Here is a 6,987-nt window from a genome sequence, read left to right as displayed (position 1 = left end):
CAGGTGGCCACGATCTACACAGATCATAAAACTGCTAGTAAAGCTTGATGAACTAGGATGTACCACGAAATTCTGCCACTGGCTTCGATTGTACCTTGTACACCGCGTGGTCGTTGTGAACATTGGTGATAACGTGTCTGAACCCTTTTCTAATAATTCCGGAGTTCCTCAAGATAGTACACTAAGTCAGTTACTCTTTTCTTTGTTCGTTCTAAAGCGTGGAGGGAATCTGTTTTTCGCTGATGATTTGAAAATATTTCTTGTCAAAAGGAATGAAGCTGATTGCCGTATGATGCATTTTACAACTGGTGTCAAAGAAACATGTTTCTCCTTAGTGTTGCGAAATATTTTGTCACCAGTTTTCATCGTACAAGGAACATGACTAATTTCAAGTCAAACGGTGGGATAACAAAATTCTCACAAGTTTCCTATCTCATGCCTCCACGCGAGTCTAAGTCTATTGATGACATTTGGTCCTTAGACCGGCGACGACTGGGTGCTACCAGCCTTCTGCCGATAGTAGCAGAATGAGAGGGTGCGAACAGATCTAGTCGAGAAAACATTGCCGTAAAAATGAATAGTTGATCGGAAATTAGCCCCAATACGAATAATCTGACTAGTATCTATGATCACGGGTCAATACGTATTGAAAATTCGCCGCGTCTGTTTTTATGAACCTAATTTCAAGCTCCGTTATTGCTAACAAGCCCGTGCATCAGGTTAACAATCCTTTATATTTCCCTTCAGTGTTCGTTATTATCGCTCGTATACTTGTATTCCACAAATCTGATATGGAAAATAAGAAATACTTTCCTTGATTTATAACATCTCGCGCTATTTTTGCCTGTATAATGTGTCACTCGGTAGTTTTCAAGCCAATAAATATATCGTAGAGAAGAAGTAGCGAATTCTGTCCAAATACTGTTGCAATAAATAGTGATCCGGCCCATTACGCAGATAAGATTAGCTTTTCTAGGCAATACTCCCACGGTCGGCCGAGTGGAGTTCAAATTGCTTTTGTTTAGGGAACATAGTATACTCTCGGTAGCCGACTGCCCAGAGTTTAAAAAAAAACCAAAAACTAAACAAGATCTCTTTTTCGAGTGATCGTGCACTCGAAGACTAACTAAACAACTACGTAATAAAATATGCTTTACAGGTCGCATCGCTTGCTTGGAGCGAATCCTAGACCTGATACCCTTCCAAACTACCAACTCCGCGACACCTATGGAAGAGTCTGATGAATCGTCGTCCTTCCGTTAAGTAGGTGGAGCATCAACACTTCCTGTCTACCTTATCCTTTATCCTTCCCCGTGAACGATGGAGATGGGGGCGGCCGGCAATGATGGCTATCATGCTGTTGAGGTTTTAATATGGGTCGAATTGGTATGAATTCCTACTTACCATTTCCTAAGCAACTCTTATTAGATAATCAGCAGTCAAACATGATGAAGTCAGTGTGCAATCAGCCAAAATCATCGTCACAACGCAACGCAACGCAACGCAAGGAACATGACTAATTTCAACTGCAACATTGCTGAAACTCAGCTGCATCGCGTTGACTACGTAAAAGATCAAGGAATTATTCTTGATGAAAGGCTAACTTATACCAATCACTTATCAGCGACTACTGACAAAGTAAATCGACTGCTGGGTTTTATGCTCATATTTTCCATCCAATTCCGGGATCCTTTGTGTTTTAAAGCTTTAATTGCTCACTAATGCGCTAGCTGTTGGAAAATGCTAACATCGTCTGGTGCCCTTATCATGCAACGCGGAAAGAAAGCATAGAAGCTGTCCAGCACAAATTTTTACGATATGCTATACGTCAATTACCTTGGAATGATCCGTTTAACCTGCCACCATAGGTGTACCGTTTCAGGCAATTTGGACTGCATACTTTGCAAGTATGTAGATAAGCTTCGCAGGCCTTTTTCATATCTAAGCTTATGTTGGCTGAATAAGATGTACCCGATATCCTGGGATAAATCTACCTCTACACCCCAACTCGAGTTCTTCACCCTCGCACATTGCTAGCAATAGTTCGTCGCTTCGACGAGTTTCCCGAGCACTTCGACTTCGATACTATTTCATCACAATTTTGTCACCGTTTGCGTTAATTATTTTTAGTTTAGTTCATTAAGACTTATTATCAGATAAACACAAATTTTTAAATACAAATATAAATAGAAACTGAAACGTGTGAGGCCTATAGTTAGTTGGATTCCGAGTGAAATTAAAAGAACTCAAATACAAAGTATACTTTATGAGTTAGAGAAATTTTAAGACCAACGAGTTTTTTGGAGAAAAAGTTCAAATGCACTGTAATGCTTGTGATTGGGTGCGTACAACAATTTTCTCTGTTAAATATGATGATATCAGCCCATTGAGATATTCATATTCCAGAGGCGGGAAAATACCGGTTGAGTACCGGTACGGTAAACCAAATCTTCACATGAGTTTGTGTTCCCTTTACATTGTGTGCGGTCTTACCGCTGGCTGTGTTTCAACGAGACACGAAAACCAAACCGAGTTTTGTTTACACAGAACCGCGGTTTGGTTTTGATTTTCGTTTTACGGTGCACGATTATGAAAACGAAACACGAGAATAACGAAACCGAACGTCGGTTGTGTTGCGGTTGTGTATTCGGGTTGATGTTTATCGACGATGCTGCTAGCATTTTTATTTCTTTTGGGTATTATATAAGGTATTTTTCTGAAATTGAAGAATTGTCTTCAGACATCTTTCTGTTAAAATGAATTATGTTCGTGGTCATAAATGGCGTTCCTTAACTCAATATTGCGACATTTTCATAAAGATTTATCATCAGGAAGTTTTGCAATACGGGTATGTTTGGTATGTGAAACTGCCCAAAAATCGAAAGTAAAAGTAAATTTAATAGCCTCCGCTATTTTTATATTTAAGGTAGCAGAACAAAATTTAAGATAACTGTATATTCAAGATATTCAGTCATGTAGAATTACGCGACATGGACATTTTCAATATAAGAAACATGTCAAAAGATCACAAATTGATGCCTGCCGTCATTTAAAATCTGATATGGCGAGCTATACTACTGGCATTAAATAACCTTTTAATGGTAAAAATCATGAAACAAGGGTATTTTTTATATCAAAAAGTTGTCTAGAGATTGTACTTGTTATTCGTCGCCAAATTGCATCCCAATATGGTGTTATTTTCACGACGATTTAGCATTTAAAAGCATACATATTTGAATAGGCATATGGTTCCAAGGACCCGAAACTTGAATTGCCACGTAAATTAGAAACTCAAAATGGCGGAAATTTATTCAAAATGATGGCCTATTCATGATGATTTAACAACTAGCATGGTTACAGTATTGAACAATATCCACATTAATGATTGAAGTTGGTTTTACATGTTTTGTTGTAATGAGACAATTTTGTGATTGGTGACAATGTGAATAATTTTTTGTTCAGTCGAATGTTTGCGCAACATTTTTGCCTTTCGCATATAGAAAGGTTATGCAATCACTCTGAAAAACGTCAACCTAATCCCGGCCCGGAGGGCCGAGTGTCATATCCCATTCAACTCAGTTCGTCGAGATCGGAAAAAGTCTGTATGTGTGTATGTGTGTATGTATGTGTGTATGTGTGTGTATGTGTATGTGTATGTGCGTATGTGTCAAATAATGTAACTCATTTTTCTCAGAGATGGCTGGACCGATTTGCCCAAACTTAGTCTCAAATGAAAGGTGCAACCTTCCCATCGGCTGCTATTGAATTTTGGATCGATCGGAATTCTGGTTCCGGAATTACGGGTTTCAGAGTGCGGCCACACAGAAATTTCTCATATAAACTATAGGAAAAATTAAAAATAGAATTTTTATTTTTGATGCTCAATGTGTTCACGGTGGATGAAACGTCGAGATTTGATGCAAACTCGAAAAAAAAATTTAAGACAATTCACTTTTTTGGATTTTGGCACATTTTTGCCTTTCTCATATAGAAAGGTTATGCAATCACTCTGAAAAACTTCAACCTAATCCCGGCCAATTTTTTTTTTCGACTCGCATAAGGTTTCTGGATTTTAACAGGGGCGTAGTTGATGATTTACGGAGAGAGGTAACACCCCCCTCTACTGTTCACTCCCCTCCTTTAAAAGTCTCCTTAAATCACCCCTCAGACCACCACCCCATCCAGCCCTCATACCCCTCCCTTTCAACCCCATCATCTTTAAACCACCACTATATCACAAAACATACCAATTTAAGCTGGGGAGTCGTTCGTTCATGGGACTTTCGCCCTCCTCACATACCCACCCCCGCATGACAAAATGAGTTAGCAAGCAGATAACATTGATCTAATGCTGATTAGGCTAATGAAGTATGATATTTTTTTGTTTCAAGTGTTTCACCGTCGACACGTAGCTCATCAAGTTCGTGGCTGGCATGCCATTGTGTATAAGTGCAAAGTGTACTAAGAATGTAATGGACATTTCCACAATTATGTTTAACATAAAAAGCCTCCGTGCCATAGTTTAGAGAAATGAGAAAGGCACAATTGCACCGCTAGGTGGATTAAAACAGGTTTTTTTTTTAAATTTGATTGTTCTGCATTAAATTTGTATACACACATCGACTGGTATCGCCGGAAATATTTATTTCCTAAAGAAACTTAGTTTCCAATGGCGGACTGTTAAATGAAAGTGTTCTTGTTATTCGTTAGTTGGTTGCTGTTCTCAATGAATTAAATTTTCTAGTAATTGAATAATTGAGTGGTAGTTTTCTCTAAACTCGAATGTTCGCGATCAAACCTTCTAGAGGACCTCCATAATGTGTCAAAACGATGTACAGTAACAGCAACAATAACAGAAATATGTTTTATCAGCACTCAGTAAATAAGGACCTAATTGTTTAACAGTGAGTTTCCCCCTTTTGCGTCCGAGTTGCTTACCATATGTGAATAACACGCATATACACGCAATTGCCTCTATGCAAGGATATATGTAGCAATTCGATACACCGTAGCAGTAATAATAAGGATGTATGTATACGTCATAAGAATGTGTGCTCGAGATTATTCGAGAATCGTCCAACCTGCACAACCAGACGTGGATTAGAGCTCATTGATACGACTATTGGCGATATAAATACAACAGGCCTCTTTGAATGAATGTGAAGTTATTGATTTCATTAAGATTTTATTGTTTTTGTTATTTCAATGACTTCGCCGATTTCATAGTTTTCTTTGATTTCAATTTAAACATTTTAACATTAACATCAATTTATCTGCTCTTGACAACTTTGCAGAATCAAATATATCTACATTTCTCGGTTTCATGCAATTATTCGCCAAGACAAGGTAGCGGTTTTTAGTTTGGTGTACGCCATCTTGGTTTTCAGCATTGAAACAAACATCAATTCTTGAACTGTTAACAATTGCTTAGAACCAGCCATTTCGATATTGCAACATCGACTCTCAATAGCTAATTGAACTCAAGTCAGTTGTCGATTCGACAGCACTGCACACGAGTTTACTGCTTCTGCTTTTAACCGCAGCACCGTGTATAGAAAAAACCAGGTTCGGCTTTCTAATGCGGAACCGTAACCGCTGCTAAGAATACATCAACACAAGTAGAAACACGCGCACACATGTAAACGGTGCTGAGTGACTCGGTTTGGTTTTAGAAACTGAGACTCGGTTGAGGTTTTTATTTCGTTTACCGTGTGAATGAAACCAAAACCGAATACGATGTGCATCACTCTTTTACACGTGTTGAGATTTTGAGAACCGTACCGGTGAATATACGTACCGGTTGGTTTTCTTACCCACCTCTGCACACAAGGCATCTGCATGACAGTATTGGACGTACAATTGTCGTGTAAATATAAAGGGGGTATTTAGGTTTTAGACCCCAGGTAATTACCAAAGTTCATCTGCACGTACTGCCCGAAGGCCATGCACACTTTCTTGACTCTGCGCTCAATGTGAGCAGACTAATTCAGTTTGGAATACAATACAAGTCCAACATATTTGATTTGATCTGCACACATTAGCTCCGGTTCAAAGAACTGCGAGGAACGAACCCCGGTTGTTATTGACATCTTCGTGAAAAGATCCTTTGAAGTTTTGTCTAGGTTAACTGATAATTTAACTGATCGACACCACTTTTCGACAGCTCTTGCTTGTTGCAGTATGTCAAAGATTGTCCCGATGCAAAGTCCAGTAATTAATATTTGGTAATCGTCAGCAGGTTGGAAATCCGTAGGTTGGAGATCCAAGCTAATTGAGTTTCTTGAACAAGCCGTCGGCAATCAGTTTTCATACATAACAAAGGTGACGGAACGCCACCCTGGGGACAATCGCAAATACTCAACTTCCGTATCTCTGACTGTCTGAGTGACGAGAAAAGAATGCGGTTACTGCGAATTGCATTTATCCAACCCGAGAACCTGCAGATGGGGTCGTTTCCAGAATAGACTGGAAGGATACATTGTCAAAATGCTATTACTCTGCAACGGTTGCGATTTGATGGTATATGTTGAACGATTCCGCCCCCTCCTCCCAAAAATATTTCTCTATCGAACATCGAGATATTCTTGATTCTTTCCCGCTTATGGTGTCCGCGTATCACCATAACTTTAAACAGCTATAACTTTTGGTTTTTACAAGATTTTTTTATAAAATTAGTAAGCTTGATAACTGGGGCTATTACCTCTCATTTATTAGTAGGAATTATCAGTTGAACTGAAATTATTGTAATTCGGTTGAAGCAGTAGCAGAAGTTTTGATGAGGAATTCCACGAAGAGCCGTCCAATTTTGTAAAAAATCGTGACCGACACTCTTCGATTTTGAGGAAACTTTTTACGTTGCGTCTATGTGGGAAATTAAGTATATTCAAGAGATAATCAAATCATTTTGTCTCAAGGGCAACTTTTTAAAAGGGCGTATGTGTTTTTTGCGTGCACTACTTTCTAAAAAATATTATTCAAGAACCATAA

Source organism: Topomyia yanbarensis, chromosome 3, assembly GCF_030247195.1.
Source record: "Topomyia yanbarensis strain Yona2022 chromosome 3, ASM3024719v1, whole genome shotgun sequence".
Lineage (NCBI taxonomy): Eukaryota > Metazoa > Arthropoda > Insecta > Diptera > Culicidae > Topomyia > Topomyia yanbarensis.
The sequence above is the reverse complement of the archived record's forward strand: the minus strand, read 5'-3'. Positions refer to the sequence as shown.